At 45.3% G+C, this 23,336-nt stretch overlaps 1 protein-coding gene across 3 annotated transcripts in view; it reads left to right on the top strand.

The window, feature by feature from the left end:
• The window catches only part of PALM2AKAP2 (PALM2 and AKAP2 fusion), a 1,039,983-nt gene that overhangs the window by 580,382 nt on the left and 436,265 nt on the right, over positions 1 to 23,336 (top strand). The gene's annotated exons all lie outside the window — the stretch shown is intronic.

Genomic DNA, 23,336 nt, shown 5'->3' with positions numbered 1-23,336 from the left:
CAACAACACCCACTAAACAAAGTAAAGCTCTGGACTAAGACTTGAACAAAGACATAATACATCTCCCACTACCTCTCCGCTTACAAACCAGCCACAACAGAAATCAAACAGCCCACAGCTAAGAGCCCAGGCAACACTAGAGTAGACTCAAGTATCCTATTAAGCCACAGGCCACATTACACAGAGCCCAGCAAAGGAGAAAACAGAAGCAGAAAGATGCCTAAAAGAACGAGAGCTACACTGGACTCTCTCACCACCCACACCACTTACATAATTGATTGGAAATTGATTTAGTCCCTCTCCTAAACCGTGAATTCTGAGCATGAACATGTGTCCATGGCAAGGGCATAAAGACTGTGTAAGCAGTGACATCAAAGTGGAAATCTTTTTGCTTAAATTAAATTCCCACTTTCCAAGTTCTTGTTGTGGTTCTTCTTCATTGGAAAAAAGACCACCAAGACAACCAAACATCGAATTACAATGAATGGAACAGAGAAACCCATTACGCAAACCTATTGGAACTCCTGAACATAGGGACAGATGAGACAACCAAACACACTACACTGCAGCCTACTCCATGTGTGATCTCTGGCAAAGCACAAAACTGAAATGTAGGACCTCCGAAGCGAAGGAGGTAAAGACACTCTATTCTTCACAGAAACATGGCTCTCAAAGTACTACAAAGTTATCGACCATGAAGCCATACCCGACAATTACAAACTATTGAAATCCAACAGAGAAACTGGAATAGGAGGAGGAATCTCTCTAGTGCACAATAATCAAATCAGTTCCTCACCAATACCTTGAACAGACATAGAAGACTGCAAATCCCTTCTAGTCAACCTCAAGCTCAACAACCAATTAATCTTTCTCTTCCTTCTGAACTACAGACCACCCACTCAAACGCCTAATTTTGACGCAAAACTCACTGATGCCACATTTAACCTTTCTACACATCACAATAACACAGTTGTTCTGGCAGATTTCAACATTTGGGCCAAAAGAGAAAATTAAACCACAGCAAATGCCCTCTGTGCCCTACTGGAAACTTTTCATCTCAAACAAACAGTGAACGGACTGTGACAAATCCCAGGGTATTGTTGCCGCTTCCATGGTGGAAGCCCTTTCCCATGAGGCCAGGGTGGTAAAGCCGCTACCTGAAGGTTACCTTGGGGGTGGTACTCAGTTGGTGGGTATCATGGGGAGGGAATCCATGGGACCGGTGACAATCACCTTGGGAGAACACGGTATTCCCCTCCCTCTCTTCTATACCCTCCTTCTCTTTTCCCCATTCAGTACCCTGTGGTCACCCAAACCCCTATCTATTTGTGTAGAGTTGAGGAATCAAACTCCCAGGAACAAATTGAGATGAAGAAGATGGCTGCTGGTTAGGAGGAAGGATCGAGCAATGAAGAATTCCTAAGGGAACAATCACAGGCATTGTAGTTGCTGGAGACTGCCTATTCGTTATCTAAAGTACACATTGGAAACAGGACTATGCCATTGGTCAAGCCTGCCCCTGAGGAACAAAGAGCAAAGTTTGAATGCCGGAGACAGAGAGACACAGGAAGAAACTGTAGACCAGGACGCCGGCGGAGTGAATCTGCCGTCTCTGAGGATGCTTCCAAGAACCGGCAGTCAACAAGAAACCAAAGAGAAAAAAAGTAAGGGAAAGACATGGAACACCTCCTGGAGGGATGCCGCACAGCCCAACTCTCTAAAGCTGGAGCAGGGATATGGACCGCAACATGGGCAGAGAGAGAAGGAGCAGAAGATCACCCAGAGAGTCGGAAGATCCCGAGCAGGAAGCCACACAGCGGAAACCCGAAAGCAAGGTACAGATGATGCCTGGGTCCATGAAAGGGGCTAGGAACAGAACAAAGGGAGTCTAAGAAGGTTCTGGGACCCAGTGCGAACTGAAACTGATAATACACAGGTCAAGGGTCCTAAGAGATATGTAAAGACACAGACAGATGCCACGGCAGTAGATGATTCAAAACAAAGAGGTGATGGCTGGAAGGTTTAGAATTTATCTTAAACCTCTTGCAATTGCTCTCGGCAACAACCCCTCAGACCATCGTTCTTCACCTGCCAAGCCATTACAGAAATTGAAAAAACCCTATGCAAATCAAGCTTGGTCCCACCCCCAATGGGGCAGTCAAGCTCAGACTGCTAGGTCACACCCCTTCTGCATGATACCACAAGCATCCCCAGACATGTTTAAGCCTCATTGGGCCTCATCATTGAGGAGCAGCTTGGGTCTCTAGGCCCAGCAGGCACAGGACCCGCGTCTGGGCATACCCATCCCACTCTGGCTGATAATGCAAAACAAACAGGTGATAGCTGGAAGATTTAGAATTACTCTTAAACCTCTGGCAATTGCTTCAGGAAACCATCCAGACCATTGTTCTTCGACACTTGGCAAGAGACTAAACCAAGTGTCTTGGGAAGACAATATAAAGGAGTCTGGGGCCCAAGTGAAACTCAGAGGCAAAGCCAAAGTAAATGGGTTGAAGTACCTGAGAAGATTAAGAAGAAAGAGCGTGAAATGAACTGTATAAAATATCATACGTGGAACAGTACCTGGCAGGCGAGCATACCAGGTCTGTTCACTTGAACTTTGGAATGAAGTTGGGATAGAAAACCGGCGAAAGCAACAAACCAGGGTGGGTGAGGACCATAAGAGCAAAGTACAAAGGTCCGGGACCCAAACAGTAGCAAAGAAACATATAGTCAAGGGGGTGATGCCAAGAACAAGTTGGGGAGAGTCCAAGAGAATATAAAGGGGTCTGGGACCTACACAGAAGAAAAAGTCGTTTGTAGAGCAAGTCGGTGAGGTCCCAACACAACCCAGTGGCATCTGGGATTCATGGGAAAGAGGAAGAAATACTTTTTGGGGGATTCTGAGTTCTATGATCAAGTCGGGCAGGATAGTGAACCAGACTTGGCGCAAATGTTTTGAATGGAAGAAGAAACAAAGGGAAGAGACTCCCCCATGCCCTTATACAATGACTACATGTTTTGTGAGGAAAAGATCTACAGTTAAGTCTGGCAGGATAGTGAATCAGACTTAACACTGCATTTGAAAATTCATACTTGTGAACTGTGTTTGAAGAGTCACTCACAGGGTTTTTACACAACATACTGACTTTAAAGGTCTGTATCCGGAATAGGAGAAGCCTCCTTCTGGATCAAGAAGACACACAGATTTTCATTAGTTAATTTAATGCAAGGGACAGAAATAGGTTTGGACACTGGACGGTGAATGTATTATTTGATCGGAAATCTGACAGAGTGCTTAGCAATGTTATGTTGAGGTAGGGCAACCCCACATAGAAATAGGGCAAGATAGGTTTTTCTTTTTCTTTATTTTAAATAATAAAAGTATTTGCCAACAGGCATGCCACCACTGTGTCAGACCTGTACTTCTGCAACCTTATATATGGTGTTAGAAGTGGGATGCTGCCCAATTGATACAAACTGAGGAACCCACATGAGTAGTAAGCTAGACCACATGATCTCTATCCCCCATGGTTGATATGCCAGGAAAAGAGTTGACCCATGTCCTCTTTTCCATCTCAATGTCATATATCCTAGACACAGAGACTGATCACTTCATTGGGTCAAGACCGCCAGACCATGGTACGATGAGAAGCCACAAACCCCATAACTACCTAAACCCTATAATGGGGGTCACCTTCCATCTATTAACACCCCACGCCATTCTACCAGTGAGAAGAACTGTAGAGGAGGGGATAGTTTCAATCTGGCTGGAATCATAAATATATGGTTCCAGCCAGAGATAAGCTTATCATCTCTTTAGATCTGTGAGTAGACCTCCCCACTAACTTAGTCCTCTATATTATGTGTCTTGGGGAACTACTACCCCTCCTGTCCCATACAGAGGAAATTAAGTTTGTCCTCTTGAATTTCTCACCAAGCACAGTTAATATTGGATAGGGCAAATTGATGGGGTATTTGATATATTAAAACCTAGGGGAGTTTTCGTCCAGTCCAACCCATAGGGAGAAAGAGAAAGGCAACCTGGGGCGAGTAGGACCTAAGAACAGAAATTCTATCAGTCAGACTGAGATGGACTTTTACTTGAACCAGGTGCAGACACAGGGTGATTGTGGGGGAAGAAAGCAACCTTCCCAGTTCCCTAACATCTTGGGAAAGTTCAGTTTGCCTCAGAATAGAAAACTGCGAGTTAGGAGCCTCAACATCCTCCTACTAGGGTGACTTGGATGAAATGAGAATACCACTCCCTACCCCGAGAAGGTTAAAAATCCCTGAACCGAGGAAGAACGGACAAATCACTCTCCAGGCCAGCCTGAAGACATCTGCCATGGAAAGTATCAGTCAATCTATCTCCCCAGTAATGCTGTTATCCTCGGTTGGGGAACCCATGTATAATACTGGGGAGGGACTAAGACAAGAAAAACAGACCTACCCTCTGCCCACCCCGTCCACACTAGCACAGTTACCCATACTACAGGGAGGAGATCCAGATCTGGCTTTCCCGGCAGATAGAAAATAAATCTTTGAAATCCCTCTTTCTAAAACTTTATCCCAACATGTCTTCCAAATAGGACAGGATGTGAAGGGAGAACTATCTGTCCTATTAACACCCCCTCATATAGCCGGTAAAAAAGAGACACCCACAAAATCCAGTGATAGTGAACCAGGTATCAACGTTTGCGAAGTAGGAGATGAAGAAGAGATGCCATCTCTCTAACCACATCGCCTACTCAAAAATAAAAAAATAAAACAAATATCTTGCGAGGAGCTTGGTCATAAGGTGAGGGATCGCGTGTGGTATTTTGTCTCTGCTATGTGTCTTCAACCCTGCTCTACGGTGTTGTGGTCGCCACGTCTCCACTGCGGCTCTGAGACTACTCCTTACTACTGCCATGGATTTCGATGTCAGACATCTCGCCCTCACCATTGGCTCAGCTTTTCTCTCCACTGATTCATTGCTCCGCTCTGCAGGTCAGCCTCTTCGGTGCCTCATCACTACTTGGCATGCTTCACTTTCTGGTTTCTTGGCTCTTCGCAATCTCTGAGTATCTCTGCCTCACAGTAGTCACTCTTATAAGCCGTGAACATTGAGCACAAACATGTGCCCATGGCAAGGGCATAAAGACTGTGTAAGCAGTGACATCAAAGTGGATATCATTTTGCTTAAATGCATTTCCCACTTTCCGAGTTCTTGTTGTGGTTTTAGTACACCTCACACTTTGCAAACTTTAGACACTTTATCAACTTACGTAAGTTAGTCACTTATTTAATATGTTCCTAACCACACAGGCTCTTGCTTATTTGAACCCATTAACCCCTGCCTTATGTAGGGCACAGGAAACTGGATGTGTGGGTCGATTAAACTACGGAGGAACTTCATGCTTAAGGTGTGGTTTGTCTAGTGCCACCAGGTCAGTTAAGCCAGGACACCGCCTGTGTTGTGGTCTGCTGGTTGTCTGTTGGGGCACCTTGATTCTGGAAGTCCAGGCCTGAGTCTTGTGACTTGGCCTTATGGTTATGGGCTGGCAGCTGGTTCAGGAATATCATATTGGAAGTTTGCCTCGTGCGTTCTTGGCATCTGCTTCTCCTAGTCTTACTAGTCTTTTTAACTTCACAACTTTCTTGCCTGTTTTCGGAATTGCTTCCGTTTTTGGGCCCAAGTTGTTATTCTCTCCTAAGAAGTTGTTTCTTTTTTTTTTAGAAGAAGTAACCTTTCTGGTAGGCTTTCATGTTGCTGGGTGTTTTCTCAAGGCCTGATTGGTTGGTGCTAATATTTCTTGACAGATTTTGATGTGGACGTGGTGCACAAGGGACCCATCTTAAAAGCTCACGTTTGGTAGGTTGACCCCTCAAATCGATCATTCGCTTTTAAAAACATGGGTTTTCTGCCTGTGCGACTATTACTGAATACACGTTTCCCCCTCTAAAGCTAATTGTGCTCACTAACTAGAAATCCGAAGTTGTCTCACTGCCACATCACAACACGTGTGCTCATTTATGTCACTTGTTATACACAGCTCGAGTGTCAAGTCAGATGTATTGATTGTTTATTAAGCAGGTTATCACACCGTACAATCACAAATACAGTGAAAACAAAGGTTTAAAAGATCATACAGAAAGCAACACTATACACACAAAAAGACTGACATTGACATTCCAGCTAACATTTTCATCTCTACAAGAACGTATCAAGATTTCACAATTCTGGATAACGTCTCCTCTAAACGCATATTTTTGTTTAAAGGTCAATTACTGCATTGCATAGAACCCCCACTGAAAAAAGGAATAGACTTCTTGAGAGGTAGGGAGGGCATTTAATCAGCACAGAGGCCTTCTTAGTTTACATCGATCAGCCCTGGCCTGCTAAGTACGGGGAGCCCCTCCACAGCCGTGCCACACAGATGGCACCTCTGAGGGCTAGAAGATATCTGTTAACCACCTACTAGGACCCACAAAGTAGGGAACCACAGTTCACTGCTGACCATGAGCGCCTAAGCATTTTGTTGAGTCTTCAGTGGCGCGTGTGACTTGCTTGTATCTCTGAGTGCCTTGATGTTATGTTGTGTAATTAACCTATATAGATCTACTCACTACTTATTGGCTGGATTTCCACCAAGACACACCCACTCTACTTTTTAAAAGTAAAATTGTGTTTTGCAAGTGTCAATCAATCCTGCAACCTCTTTCCATGCAGAGCAATCAAATTAATTCATCATGGGAATTAGAGTGTATGTATGATGCTGAAAATATTCAGGGATCGGGCTCTGGAAGTGGACTTGTAAGGCGGGCAACTACTACTGTCCCGTTTACTAGTCTACAAAGGTTACCTATCATGTGCAAGTCCAATCTAGGGCTGCGCTGCTACTAAACACACTAGATTAAAACTTGCCACTGGAGGTGCCAACACTGTTTGCATGCCTGGACTTAGATACATTGACCCTCATTATGAGTATGGCGGAACAGTAAAACAGTAGCAGTAACGGAATTAGCAGCACTTTTACGTCCCCGCCATATTCCAAGTTAGGCCTTGGAGTGGAGGATTTTTCTTCCAACGTCATGCTGGAGGTAAATCCTCCATCTTTCTGGGAAGGAAATTGGCAAAATCTATAGAATTATCGCTCGCAGAATCACTGTCGATGCTAATTCAGCTGAAATAGCCATTGAGTCGTATGGACTCCACAAAATGGGGGCTAACTCTGCCTACCACCACTTGTAATTCTGGTGGCAAATCCCAGGTCCAAGTGGCAGTAACGGAAATTCCGTTTGGCAGTATTGCGTTTTTCTACCGACAGAATACCGCCAAACTCGTAATGAGGGCCATTGTGGTTTGTGGCTGTATTACGAATGTTATTCTCTTAGATAAGGTAAGATATAAGGGTATCAAATCCCTCAATGTACAAACCTCTTCAGTCCAGAGTCCAGTGGAAGAACTCAGGACTCATTTGAGATAATGGTATAAAACTAAAAGTGGTACTAAGCATACCCAATCCCCACCCCAGTATTTATCCTTCCTTAGGTGGTGTCACGGGCGCACTGCAGTCTGTACCTTTCTGTTGTATTTACTATACATTTTGTTATGCTTATGTGGATGTATATGCAGATTTTTGCCAGCCTACAGAAAGGCCTCCTTAGTGCCATAACATAAATGAGAGTACTTGACTTTGTTGCCCAATGTACATGTTTGATTCAAAAACATGATCATACACTAAAGTATATTTTGTAAGAAATACACAAAAAAGCTGCTGTTGCTCACACCTATATTTAACAAGCACATTCAGCAGTTGCATCTCACCTACAGAGGAAGAGAGAGAGGACGAGTCAGGGGGTGCACAATATAATCTAGGTAAGTGTGGGGGCTGCTATGCTGATATAAAGGGACAGGCAAGTACATGCGGCAGGACGGCAAACAAGAAGCAAGAAGAGACAAGGCAAAACAGAACAGTGCAACCGCAACAAAAGCAGACTACAAAGCTGACCAAGAAGGGATGGGAATAAGGCACTGGACAAACAACGAGGAATCCCACTAGGGGTGTATACACCGGTTGGACATGAGACTGCCCACAGAAAGAAGGGAAGCTCATTGCCTCTGTATAAGTTACTCTTACAGTCACCACACCGTGCAAGCCCATGAAAGGGGCCCCAAGTGTGGCTTCTGTATCTGGACCCTAAGGCACAAACAAGGAGTGCACTGACACGAGAAAAGCCTGTGTGGATAAAGCCGGAACATAGTGGAGGCCTTCTGTGGGAACAACAAGCTACACACTCTTACATGAAATACTCTATAAACTACAGGTATGATGAGACAAAGGAAAGGGCAGAGATTGCCCCCTAAGGTATCGGAGCAAATCTCTGTTCAAAGGAATACACAAAGGCATGAATCCAGAACAGGAAAGCAGGAACGAGGACTGCAAACAACCAGCATGCAACTGGATCAGGCATAGAGAGGCAAGGAACTGGTACAAGGTGACTTAATCTAGGTAACAAAAGCAGCCTAGAAAACGGGACTGGAAACACACAGACTATTTAAGGCGAGGCTGTTGAACAAAGGACTAGAACTAAGGCAAAGGGTACAAACCGAAGCAAGGAAAACAGAGTGTGAATAAGCAGGGCAAAGCTTAAGACTCAATAGACCTGAAAGAGAAGGCAGAGCAGGGAACAGAGAAGGAGACTGAAGGGAAACAGCACAAGTAGCAGAGCCTGGAAGCTGCAGGGATAGGAGCAGGGGCTGGGAACTGCCGTAAATCAGTATAATAAACAGGTTAACTGCTACAGGGCCACAGCACAAAGGGAAGGTGAAAACCCACTTGAGACTGTGTTGTATTGATCCTGCTAGGCAGGGCTGTAGGAAATGGGGCAAGACATCAGTGGCAGAGAGAAAGGTCACAGGAAAAGCACGGGGGAGACTGGTCAGCAAGGCACTGAGAGTTTCCAAATGGGTTTCAGTTGCACGTGGTTCAATGTTCAACGCAAGAACAGGGATATCATATGATAGGTTTTTTATAACGCGCTTAATACCCAGAGGTTTCTAAGCGCAGACCCGGTGATCGTACCTGTGGTGCTCCGTGTCGTCTTGCTTCCAAGGCGAGCACGTTGCCCCTGAGCTATTCTCCCGAGATAATCTTGAGGGCCTGGCAACTTATAAACAGTGCTAGCAGCGAGGAAAGCCAGGGTGGAGCTGTATGATTGGCTGCACACACAAAGTCACGTGTGTGGTTAATGGAAATCCTTGGCATAGACTTAGGGAGGGGATCCAGCGCTAACAAATTCCAGGAATATTTGTATTTAAAAAGCACAGTAATTGCTGTGGTGTTTTGAGTGTTGTAGTACATGATGAAACCAGTGTGTATGCAACTCGGATTCCAAAAGAGTTTCTGGTTTATCCTGCCGAGTTTTCCAGATATCTTGCAGATGCAATATGGGACTAGTAGTCCATGTTTCTGGAACTACAGATTTGTGCAAGGAAATGTTAAATAGTGATTCAGGGTCTTCTCTGGTGATACCTGACAATGCCCTGCAGATCTTCAGACAGCATCACCCACAGGCAGAGATGCAGAGATGTCACAAAGAGAAACTATGAAATGTAGAAGTCAAGCCAGTGAGGTCGTGCAAGCAGGGACCTGTGACCTCTTGCTCGCTAGATGTTTTGGGCTACCACTCCCGTGATCCCTTACACTTATCTGCGCTGTCTAGGGATGATGGGAGCTGTAGTCTCAAACATCTTAAGAGCCAACGGTTTCATATCCCTGCTTTAGAGTCTAGAGCATGGGTAGCCACCCTGTCACCCTCCAGATGTTTTGGCCTACAAGTCCCATGATGTCTCTACGCTATCTACTCTGTGTAGGGCTGCTGGGAATTATAGGCCAAAAGATCAGTAGGGTCCAGGGCTGTCTAGACGGACTCCCCAGGACCAGCCTCTAATCAGCAGAATGGAAAGTGTGGCGCAGAGGAGTGGTGTACTTTAAAAGGCTTGTGGAGTGGAGATATCCCATCAGCAATCGATCTCAATTGCTGATCCTTTCAGGTGAGCAATTCTGAAGCGTGGGCAGAACAGCAAGCGACATACTAATCGCAGACCCACCGTGTATATTCAAGATGGCGTGCTGTGTGTACAATCCCTTCATGTATTTCCAGCAAGCGCACTCAAGTCTTAAATTTCCACGAGCTGACTGAAAGTTCTGGAATTCAATTTGGCACTTGCTTATTTTTTGCCCATATTTATTCTCTTTGTCATCCTGCCCGAAGGTGGTGACTAGTGTTGAGGGGTTTTGCTAATTATTAGGAATGCAGTGTGTTAAAACAAGCTCATTTTATTTCACCAAAAGTATTTCCTTTTCGAACTGGAGACAAAAGGCCTATTATGCTGCAAAGCACAGTGCAAAAATGTTTAAGGGCCTTCTGCTACAAAAATGCAATTACAAGCAGCTGTGGGCACCATGCGCAGATGAGCACCAAAAGGCGCCATTTTGCATATCCAAATATGAAATCAGGTCACGTAAGGAAAGAGGCACCAAAATGGCACCTTGCTTGGGGCAGCGTAAACCCGTACATCAACCTTGAAGACTGCTTATCGAGTGTGGAGTAGCAGGTCGCTTTAGACATGCTGGGAAGTGACTTGCCATATGAAAATAGAGGCCGTATTTGCAGCCAGCACTGCAGCACAATTGCAATCCTTAAAGAAGGACAATTAGCAACCTCCAGTACCAATACCACCCATCGTCCCCATAACACAACTCTCCCAGTAGCTTTCCATGACTATTTGGCTCCTGTTTAGTGCATAGTAAACCATAACCAACATTTGCTCCATGTGTACACACAGGGTGAAAGAATAGGCTACAAAATATTCCACTGTGCAAGGGTGTCGCGCGCTGACTTCCATGTCAAGGAAGTAAATGCTGATAGCTCCGTTTACTGACTGGATAAGCAAAGGTTCCTAGAATTGCCGATGCAATAAATGCAGAACTGGAACCCAACAGCAACATCAGTACCGCTTGGTGAGGTGACAGTGTTGTCAGTGCCCAATTCATATTTCAGGGGTCATTCCGAGGCTACAGGTGCTTCCCAAATGACGTTCTGTAGCATTTTGTGGGAGATGGCTCATATCAGGTGACACAATCTGAAAGTACGTATAATGTCACAATCCCACCATTCTAAGGCGACCAAACAAAAGCCAGATTGCGCGCCATGGCTGGGTTTAACACCATAGGCCGTATCACCATCCACCAAAGCAACCCAGATCATGATGACAGGTATCCCCAATCTGGGACTTCACTATTGCATCAAAGGGCCAATGAAATGATCAGCCCTTACAATGCAAATGTCCAGGACCTGCAAAAATGCATCATCCGGCACCAGAGCGGAAGTAGGCCTGCAACCACGAACACACTTCCCCAGTTAAGGGCGCACCTTTTTAGATGAATTCTTTGCACAATCATCCATGGCGTGTACCTGCTCAAATACAAGCATGTGCCCTTTCTAAAAATAAGAATGACGGGCACACCTGCTTACTCTATGGCTGCCAGCCTTCACTCCCTCCATGTTCTGGTGGGCACATGTTATAATGCTGGCCATGCCCTCACACACACACTACAATTGGTCAACTCCTGGAGTGAGTGGTGACATTTATTTATAGTGTCAACACAAAATGAATTGTCTCTAGGTCCTTCCTGGGCCAGTGGATGAATCACTCTAGGGGACTTCATGTGTCTGGTGGAGATATGTTCCATTTCCCTGGAAAGGTGCTTCAGATCAGCTGCGTGCCGCGTGTTGCACGGTGTGTGATACAGGTGCAGATTTCACCGCGTGAAGCCATCATTCGCGAAGAAGAGGTGCTTGGTCAATGCTACCCAAGCAGCGGAAGGTGCAGCAGGCAAGCAGACAGGACAGGGGCGGGGCACCATGCACCATGCACTAGGCTAAATTGCCAGCATTTGCACAGCACAGATCTAGCAGAGGAAGGCTTTGTAGTGCTGTGGGGTGTGGTGCAGAGGGTAGTCCGGGGATGTGAGGTTTGTAGAGCTACATTGATTTTCAGCAGTTCTGTTGGGTACATGTTTGATTGTGGTTGTTGGGATGTGCTAGTAGTCCATTGTGGGGTGCCATTATGTGTTGGCTACCTCGGAACGGTGTGTGCGTCTGATTTGTATTCCGTGTATGGATTGGCTGAAAACGTTTTCAGGGTGTGTCCAGTATGTTTTATGTTCCTTGATTCCAAACGGTTGCCCAGTGCTGGGTACATTTGATGAGATGTGTGTCATGTCTGGAATGATGTTAGTGCTACGCATGACGAAATGTAACCAGCAGGCACCGAAGTGTTTAAGGTGATCTGCTAAGTCTAATAGGGCCTGACTGTCACACAGCATCTGTGCTTTGTATATGTGGCCGTGCACAAGCACCCGAGAAGCTGATGCCCGATATAATGCATGCAACACCGCGAAGCTCACACCAACAACACATCAAGAGAATGCACCCATTACAATGTGTCATGGCAACTCTAATAAAGAAGCAGCCCGAAAGTGAAGCCACAGGTAAATAAGGCAAGTGATAGCGGAGAGCTAAAAGAAGGATTGAAACATAAAGCAACAATCACATCTGTGGGTGTTTATGCAAGACTTGCACAGTTACCTCTTCCACTGCTGTGCATTTGGTGGGCTCAGAACATGGGACAATTGACTGTGGTTACGGTAAATAAGCTCCTCAATACATTGTTCGTCCTGATGTAGTGGTGGGTAATAGATGCATTGCCGCAACATGTCCAAAATTTGACTTATGACCCATCAGCCCTTACAAAGTGGAGCTGTCTTCGATGACAAATCAGCCTGACCAAAGTTAATATAATTGTCTACTTTTTGCAGAGTGAATTATTTTGTTGTGACCAATGTAAGGGTTTTCCTGATTTGGGATTTCTTTTTAATATACATTGATAATACTTGTTTTGGGTATTGTGGTGATATCCTGTAACTGGCAGCCATACGGGTGTGTGTGGGGATTGTTCAGGGGGCCAGGCCCCACCTACAGCAACTTGGCATGGAGCCCAGTGTCAGTATGGCCACAATCACCTAGTCTGCCACCCGCGACCCCCACAGCACTGTAGTCGTGGGGCTGTGGCTCATCACGTGCTGCTGCCAGAGGTTGTTAGTCCTTTAATATTTGAGTGCAAAAGTAGTGACCCAGGTGAACTAGAACTAACCGGTATTGCCTAGTTCATGTGCAGTCACAGAGAATCATGAGACTGAGGTAAACACAACCCTTCCCAACAGCGAGGAGTCCGTTGGCGGATAACCAGAGGGTTAGAACTGAGACCTAGAGGTAGGACCTTGGACATGAGTGAGCATCGGTTCAGCGAGGGTGTCAGAAATAGGATCTGGCCCCTGAGACATAGAACCACCATAGGACTTGGCCAGACACATAGAGACCATCTTGGCCTACTTCGCCTGTGGGTGACAGTGTGGACCTTCCCTAGGTAAAGTCTGCAACTTCAAAAGGAGTGTTTGTTCTAACTGAGGAATGCTACTGAACCAGTGGCCACAGGTAAAGACCCACCGGATGTCATCCAACCAAGGACAGTTGACGCTAAAGAATTTGAGTGACACCAGGCAAAGACCCCGAGAGACTTTTTTAATGAAAAGCAATCTGAGGCACAAGGTCTTTTCTTTGATTTGCCCTTATAATCCATATGTTTGCATTGCCCAAAGTTTGTATGGTCCCAAATAAAACCTTTTAACTAGAATTGTGGTCTCTATGGCATCCACTTAGCTTCATTACAGATGGTGTCAGAAGGGGGATCCATGGGAAGCACGCTGATCGTCTCCAGACACAGCCTTCAAAGTAGAAAAGTAGGAAAGAGAAGGCCAATGGCCCAGCGCCTCTTCCAAACTACCCCAGGAGCTGCCGGATTTTACCTCTGCGGTATCTAAGATATGGACATTTCCCCAAGGGTCACCCTTTAGGGCCAACACTGGTTAAGGGTGCAGTTTTTTTGAGGGAACCTTTGGCAGGATGGTAGCTCAGCCAGTACTCAGCATTGAGCATGCTATGCACATGGTGGTCGGTCTAGTGGACGGCGACTATCGAGTCTAGGTCAAGGTAATCACACTAACCAAAATGGTGTAGTGCTAGAGGGTGTCCCGATAGCTCAGATCATAAGTGCACATTACCTTCCATATTTCCATGTATGGTAGAGGAAAGTATATGTCTCGATCCTACTGTTAGGGAGAATTCTCTGTTAAGGCTAATTTCTCAAACCTAGTGAGTCCCCCAGCAGCTTTGCTGGATTTTTGGGGTTTATTTTTTTCTCCTGCTAAGAGTGAGACTCTTTTTCTCCCACTCTTAGACGTGATTTGAGATATCCTTTGACTTTGTAATGTGTTTTATGGGCTATGGGGTCTTTTACTCCATAGGGTTTCATGTGGTTTTTGGTAAGTGTGTTACACAGCACCCTCAGTGCAGTAACACAGGGGTGTCATAGTGACCTCCAAACATAGACTCCATACCCTGGGACTGACTACTGTCTCCCAGGGCATGTAAAGTCACCATTGGTGAACAGAACCAGTACAAACCATCATATTGTGGAAGTACTGGAAGGGGTTAATTAGATTACCCCTGGGTCTGTTTTCAAGGGGGCACTGTGCAGTCCCCCCTTGTCGAGTTTCTGGCTGGTGGCAGTGGTTACCACGCAAAATATTCCTTAAGAATATTTACTATGGGATTTTCCCATTCATTTTAAACGCACCACTTTTTGGTGCAATGTTAAAGATACGCTGGGTTATTTATTTAATATTTATTCCCTGGTCGGGTCTTTTCGCCAGGACTCGGTTTTAAAATGGCGTTTGTGTTCGCCTCTGTAACTCTAACCCAAGTCGAGCCCTTTGTTCCACTTTTTGGCGGGCTTCTACACAGAAGCCTCCAAAAGTGGTGGCACTCTGTCTGGGTATACAGGATGTGTGGGAGGGGGGTTTAGGCACCCTGGACTGAGTTACCTCGGCAACTCAAGTCGCACTCTTGTGTGATTGGCCCAGTGGTGAGCCGCCCGGCTCACCACTTAGCATGTTTGAGTGACAGCTAGGACTGATGAATGGGGGTTTTCTGCATAAAAGCAGGGCTTTGGGGACTGGGACTTCAGACGTCGCCACAGGACCAAAGAATCGGAAGAGGGAGAAGCTGAGCCTACCTGCAACGACGACACCACCGGTGGAGCCCTGCTGAACCGACTCACCACTTCTTCCAACGACAGAGGAGATCTTCATCCCGAAGAGTCTTCTTCCTTTGACTGGTGGGGATAACCAGTTTGCCCGCCTTTTTGCCTTCCCGGATCATCTTGTGGCCGCCTTGCCTGTGCCAAGCACCCCGGCAACCGGGATACCACGTTTTATAACTACCGCAAATAAAAGGGTAGTACCTTTTAACCAGAGAACTCTCTGGTTTCTTCCCTGGCAGTGCAACGACCTTCAGCTTTCCTCCACGTCGAGATCTTCTCTTCCTCTGGACGACGCCGCGACTTGCACCCACTGCCAGGAACAACTGCCCCCGCTGGAGGATTCTCTCCACTTTCAAGGTACTGTGTCCGCCTGGCCTCCCTCGCAACGGTCTGTGTGGGGTATCTCGTAAATCCTCAACTTACCACTTGGGTTGGCCCTAGGCTGGCTAACTGAACTTTTCTGAGCTGAACTAATTCCTTTTTGAACTCCCTGCAAGACTTTTCAAGCCTTTTAAACTGTGTGATCTTGGGCGCATTGGTGTTCTACTCTCTCTAAGAGGGAGCCGGGCCTCTGAACTTTTTGTTCACAAGTAGACTTTGACTTTCCTGCCTTGCTGCGTGCTTCTAAAGTATTGTGTTGTGTGCTTTTCTAATTTCTGCCTTTTCCCTCCCTTTTTTTGATAAATTATTGGAGTGCCATCTTTAGTTAAGCGCTCACCTGTGTCTGAAAATAAGTGGTGTTAACTAAGACTTGTCTAATAAGGAATAAGGGATGTACATATATTAATAGTGACTGTGTTTTGAACTTGCTTACAATAATAGTGCTGGAGTGTTTCTGAGTGTGTCTTTAAATAAATAATTATATACTTTAATACCAAAGCTCTGGTCAGTGTTTGCTTGTGCTACTGTATTTTGGTACCTATCTTGTACACTCCATATACTGTCTAACTCTTCTTGAGAGAAGTCTGGCTGCTCAGTCAAAGCTACCAGGTAAATCTGGGTGGTACAGACTGCTACCAATTGGGTTTACTGCCAACACCTGTAGTCTTAAGCCTTTTGCAGTGGTCCCTAAGGGAACTGCACAGGTTTCTGCCTAACACCTACCAATAGAGGGGAGGATGATTTTGAGTCAACTTATTCTTCACTAAAACCCCAAAGTAAGTGTCAGCACCCCAACTGAGCTCGTAGTGAGGCCAAGTCCACTCAAACTACTTAGCAAGACAGTGAGCGCCTTCCCATTTCCCCAATGTTACAGTTGCCCAAAATAATGACCCCTCACTTCGGTCAGAATTCAAGGAAGGCAAATGCGCGAGTAGACGCATGCCCCTGTCCCACCCGCTTCTAGAAAGGCAGTTCTGGATCTTACCCATTCCCACTTAACGTCAGGACACCAGGGAATAGCGAAGGCACATGACCACGTACAACACTGTTTCCCCACACCATGAATTCATAAACAAATCCAACATTTTTGTGAGGTCTGTCCTATCTGCCAGAAGACCTCTTGCAGTGATGTGGGTCGAGCTCTCTTGCAACTTTTCCCCATTATTGACATTCCTTATTCCCTTAACTAGGATAGGGGTGACTATCATATCACCCCCTCGCCCCCCACAAAGCCCTTCCAATATTGGGGCAAGTACATTAGTTACCTACGCCACGAGATACCCTTTTGCTTTCCCGCTCAGGAATAAAGCTACGTGACACACCAAGCAACAGTTTGACACTGGAATGAATTCCCCCGCTTGTGGCGTGAGACAGAAAAGCTGCCTGCAAGGCTCTGGGAAGCTCCAGCAGCTACCTGATGCGCCTTCCAGGATCTATGTGAGAGTAACGAAAACAGAATCTAAAAGCCCAAACTACCAGGTTTTTTTTAACCCTATTTCACTGCATATATATGTGGGAGGAGACACCCCGCAGACCGCCCCCAAACTCCTGCACCTTTTTTATTAACTTAACCCACCCCCACACACACACACACACACACATATATATATATATATATATAAACACATATATATGATGAACTGGGGCTCTTGAAATTCATTGTTTGGGCTTCTAAGTGATGGGCTGTGCTATTTTGGTGTGATACCCGCCTCCCATAGGATGAATGGCAAGGGATCTCACTGGCTCATGGAATCCAATGGGACAAAATAGTTTGTGGGTTCCAGACAACGCCCTCCAAACTTTAACCCAGTTGCACTACCAAAAGGAGAATGTACCAATGTGTCCCAATTGCATTATGATTAGTGAGGCCAATGTCCAAGACCTTCCCAACTAAAACGCCAGATCCTACTGTTGTGACAGCGGCATATACAGGGACGCCTTGCATGTCAGGCAGAGAAATATCCTTCTAGGAAGTAAAAGCTATCGAGCAATGACGGCCTGTGAGCAGCCAAAGGAAACTGAATGCCAAACCGTAAGCATTCACACCTCTTTCTCTCATCCTGTGCTAACAAATGCTCTTGATCGATCAGGTGGAGGGCCTGATACTCCAGGGAGCTGCTTCAGAGAACCCTGGTCATTCCAAGATGGCCGCGATGCTCATACCAGCTTATGAAAGCTTGTGAGGAACCGTGTCACCATCATTAGCCCTGGGCTAATGCTAGGAGAACGATTATCAGAACTCAAACGCCACGTGAAACATATTTAACCAACCCGTGAGCTATTTTATCACAAACCAATCCCCAATTAGCTATGAAAAGGTGGAGAGTAGATTTGGAAAGTAGCACAGTGGTGAACACCATGGAGGACTAACCCAACAGAGAACTGGAGGCAGAGGGCAAGCAGCATAGAGGGCCACCCAGTTAGAAGAGTACACGGGTCCCTCTAAACAGGGGAGACTGCTCATTGACAGGAGGCCTGCCAGATCCTGCAAGCTGTCTAGAGAATGCTTCTCTTGAAACTTGCTGGTAACTCTACCACTGTGAAGAGTGGTATGTTCATGGACTGCAGGACAGTTGGAGCTGAGAGCCAAGACCCATATCCTTGCTAAGAAATGGGGAGCACTCCTGGCATGTTAGTAAAATATGTTATTATTATTTATCAGCTGCTTGAGAAGCCTTGCTACTGAAGGGGGAGAAAGGCCAATTCCAAAGAAACCTGAACCCCTGAAGCATCAGTTGGAGCAGATGTAAAGTGGCTAGTCAGAGCGGGACAGAGAAATGCGGGAGAAAAGTTGCAGCATGGTCAGACCTGGTACTAACTACTGGTTGAGCTACAGAAAGAAAGACGGGTTGGAGTCTGTGTTGTGTGATCATTTGGTGGTGGTCCAGAGAAGTCTGTGACTTGAACAGTTAGTCAAGGGCAGGCAATGCGGCTCACAGGGATGGTCCTTTGAAAACACTAGAATCATGTGTACCCCAAGCATTGTTTATCTGGGATTCCATATTGTGGCACAGCCGTCGCAGCTGAATGTCCGCCTTACTCTTACTCAAAAGGCAGCCTCTTTGTCCAACCACTTGTTAAAGATTGGCTGAAAGTTTGGTAACTTTTCGATTAAACTAGAGATCAGTTTCTATGAAGAGAAAGACGTCTCGAAGCTGACATATGAATGGGAATGTTGTCAAAAGTCGCCTTTTGATGGGTAGACACAATAGAGGCTACTATGTGGCGCCGAGTATTGCATGTACCCAATGTTGTCCTAGTAGCAGCAATTCGATTTCTATTAGGACTATTATCGTTGAAGGTGCGAGGCCAGTGGCTTTGTTTTAAACAATAAAGCTGCCCAATTGGTCGATCATTGTACGCAGAAATGAAGACCTGTATGGAGCTGAAAGGCCCTTTGGGTGGCTCTTTGGAGTATGTTGTACAGTTGAGGGAGTACATTGAAAGTATGTTGAGTGAACCTAACCTTGATAAGGAGGTTTTGATTGTGAACTCCGGTAAAGTTAAAAATGCTCTTTATGACGGGACTGCATTAAGACAGACTCCTTTCACGGTTACCCATCTTTGAAGCACTTAGCCCACGAGCATAAAAAGAGAGGGCCGTTGACCCTTATCTGAAATTGTTTCCCAACCACTTCTGTAGAGCAATTCTAATGCGATTTGGCTGGAACCTGCTACCAATAAAAGAAGTGATGTTAAGGAGGGGAACGATTGTTGCCGCAGATGCAATGTGCAGATTCTGCAAGGACACAGACAGTATAGAAACTGTAAAGCACCTGGTTTTGCCCTGTAGAACTTTGAATGTGCAAACAAAGGCATTGTTTAAGAAATAGTTATTTGAAAATGAACTGGAATGATTTTGAAAACCTCTGGAAAAGGTGCCTAAGCAGTGAAATTACTTCTGATGAACTAGCCTTGCCTGCGTTTTTGAATTCTTTGCACTTGAGCACTTTATAAACTGACTTCTAGATGTTTGCACTTTAGATTGTACTCTGACCTATGGAACACTTTGTATTTTGGCACTCGGAAATTGTTGGATTAGGTACACGAAATCCCTAAAGCTACCTGACCTAAAGCACTTTGTAAGTTTGTAGGATGAGTTTTTAATGTCAAAAATGTGTGATGTTTCTTTTGTATGAATTGGGGGGGTTATTTCTTAACGTACAATATCACTATGTTGTGTCCACGTTAATGTTTAAACCAGCAATGGAATTGAAGTTTTAATCTAGAATTATTTTTTTGAAGTCTTTCTTGACTATCCCGGACACATAGGTGGTAAAGGTTTTTTTCAAACCATACAGAAAAAGAAATGTAAAAAAAGAGCATTTGGTGCTGCTCCCGGGAAGCTTGTGAATCGGGCAGATGTTGCTTGTCCAAGTAACCTGTGCTTTGACCAGTTGGTGCAAGTACCAATAGTACTGAGAGTTGACACATTGGGGCTGGTGCAGAGGAATCCATGAGTCCACCAGTTGGGGCTGGTGAAGGAATTGTATGCTGCATTCCTTGCGAGAGGACTGACGAGAAGATCTGAACACAGAACGGGGCACTTGGAGGGCCTAGGTTGTGAGTGCAACCTTGCCAGTGCCTGCCCAGGTGAAGTTTCTTTTGCTTCTATAAGTTAGTTTTGTCATTTCAGAGCATATTATGAAGGCTTTCTTTGTCCTCCTTTGGAACTTTATGGTTTAGAATAGGACCACCTGAAGGAAAAGCACTGGTTAAGACTAGGATGAACTTTTTGGTTGGCCATTTGTTTGGAACTTTGCTTTGTAGATGTCCCAGGAGGGGCAGATACTTAAACGATAAACCAATGCGTATTTTGGGTTGTGAAAAAGGGGTCAGAAGACATGGACACAAAGGTGGCATGATTGTGGGTAAATAATTTTATTAAATAATGAAAGGGTTGGAAAAGGTCTCTCTATCCCTGTGTCTAAGGGGGGATTTCTCTATGTCAAAAATGAACTTGTGAAATTGTCAGGAAGTCCGAAACGTTGGAGTTAGTCGCTAATGTGTCCACAAAACCTACTTATGTCCCTATACCTAATACTCGAAGATAAATGTGCAAGTCTAAAGTGGTAATAGTATTTTTGCCAAACAAAGTTCTAAGGCTAGGGTGGCGCTCCTTTCCACTAGACTTCTTATTCTCCTGTAGTCCTGTTTAGTATATGAAGTATTATCTCTTGTGCACCTTCTTGGCCTCCTGCCACCTTAAGGTCTTACAAAAGTGGGAATCCTTTTTATCAATCTCAGAGTCATAGGTTTTCTGATTTAGGGTTTCTTGTATGTGCGAAACCCAGACTTCCAGGAAAATTGTTTGATTATTCCTCTTGTCAAATTAAAAAAATTCTTATATAATGTTTTCATCATACCTTTTATTAGAAATGGAATCCTTTTATGATTTGCCTTCTCATATGGGTACAAGTTTTCGATTTGCACAACATTACTTTTTTTGTCTTGGTTTACTCCCCTGCCAATTAGACAGTTGTCTCTGTGGAACTTCAGGGTCCCAGACCCTCTCTTTGAGGTGCAGGTCCTCGATTCACAGACTGTTGTTATCTTCCCTTGGTTCACTCTCCTGCTAATTAGACAACTCCCTCAGGTTCCCTTTAGGGTCCCAGGCAGAGATGTGGGTCCTTAACTTGAACAATGGTGTTATCTGCCCTTGGTTCACTCTACTGCCAAGTGGGGAACTCTCTCAAGCTTCCTTCAGGGTACCAGACCATCTTATTGAAATGTGAGTCCTCGACCTGCACAGTGGCACTGACCTCCCTTGGTTCACTCTCCTGCAAAGTAGACAACTCTCTCAGGCTTCCTTCAGGATCCCAGCACAGGTGTTCTCCAGGCTGCCGCTCCTTCCCTAGAGGCTCTGGTCGCTGTCAGGGCTACGTCGCAGTCAGCAGTGGTTAGTTTGGTTAGTTTGGCATCTGCTCCTTCCCAGCCGGGGGTCCTTTCCACAGGATCGTTCTCCAGTAGAATGGGAGCCTGGAAGTCTCTCACAGCAGTAACTTAAGGAGTCCTTGTGTCAGTGACCTCTCTTACCCCTGTGTGCTCGGCCTCCCCGGGGCCGGCCCTCGTCTCACTTTCAACTTGCCAGCGTGCGGCTGCAGCTGAGCCTGAACCCCTTTGAAACTCCTGCAAAGGATATTTATACTGCTTCGGGCCAATCATCGGTCTCAGGAGTCTAGACCACTCATTCTGTTTCTCAGACATAATCCTTGTACTCGCTGTCCTCCTCGTCATCCCAGTACGAGCCTTAAAGATAAATGTGTGATATCTGGAAGTCTTTGAATTCTCATAATTGTCTGCTAAGCAAGATGGAGTACATTGACAAAAGAAATGTCAGTTCTATTTGAACGGTTTTAACAAGGATTTATAGGATGCATTACATCAGACAGACCCTGTGTTTTCTGATATTGTTTGTCTCCAACCTTACAGGGCAAACTCCTCTCGACATAACACTCTCTCTTATAGTCCTTATTCTCTGTATGTACTGTCCTGGGATTCTGGGAATGCCTCCCTCTAGGGAGGAAAGGACGAAATCCTCAGATTCGTCACAGTTGAGCACACAGCAAAAAGCAAATTCCAGAGAATCATGTATTCGGTTGAAACATTACTGACACTCTTTTTATTAGATTTCTAGAGAGGCCTATAGAGCCTGAAGGCTTTTGATCACCCAACCCCTTGCTTGTCAAAACCTTAATAAAACTCACTTTGTTAGACCACAACTCCATGTGTCTGTTGTATCATTGCTCAACCTTCTTACAGCATATATGTCTCCCACGTAGGATTATCAGGAAATCACCTTTATGTCAAAACCATCTGACCTGAAGAACCACTTTCACATAGACACCCTACAAACCTTCATTTACTGTCACCAAACAGATGGCTTAGTGGAGAGATTTAACTAAACTAAGGATGGGCGAGCTGGCTCAAAAAAGTTTCAGCCTTATCTGAACAATGGGGATTCGACACTAAATGGTTCAAGGCTTTAAACCCAGAACTAGAGCCGCTTAAATAGTTAGGAGTTTTTCATTGGATCGACTTGGATCAAAGACAGCTCTCTGGCAATTTTGCATTCCAGGATATTGAACCAGTGCCATAGAATTCAGTATTATGGGTGGCTAAGGAAATGATACAATGGGGACATTCAAATAAATTCAAATGAAAACAGTGCAGAGGACGAGCTTTTTTTTAACGTTCATTTTAGAAATGGGTAGTTCACCTTATGCATAGAGGTGACCTGTGCATTTCAAACCATGCGCCCCCACCCCCTTGCTGACATTAGAGCATGCTCCTGACCCTAATGTATGACAGGCTCACAGCTCCATGTGGATGCTGGGAGCGCACTTTGTGAAATGTTAAAAAAAGAGGGAAAGAAATGCAAGTGGGACAGCAGTAGTTTATATCCAAATAGTATCAGAGGAATGTTAACATGTTCTGCGTATTTCAAGGAGCATGGGGATTCGGGGTGCCCTTTGAAATGCACATAAATGCCCATCTTATCCGTGCTAATGTGCCAAAGGGGTGAAAAAGGGGCATCTGTATGTGTGAACCTGTGAGGCACATAATCAGACACCCCTTTGAGAATAGGGTGCACATTTCTTAGGTGCAAGGGATGGGATGTGCAAGCACATCTCATTCCTTGCGCCCCAAAATGTTTTGAGAATCTACCCTACCCTTTCTTGAATCCACATGGATTATAAGTTTTTCAACCCAGTTCGAGCCATTGTGATGGGTGTCTCGA

This window comes from Ambystoma mexicanum, chromosome 6q, assembly GCF_040938575.1.
Source record: "Ambystoma mexicanum isolate Mex_15411 chromosome 6q, UKY_AmexF1_1, whole genome shotgun sequence".
In the NCBI taxonomy this organism is placed as follows: Eukaryota; Metazoa; Chordata; class Amphibia; order Caudata; family Ambystomatidae; genus Ambystoma; species Ambystoma mexicanum.
This window is presented reverse-complemented; position numbering and strand designations above follow the sequence as displayed.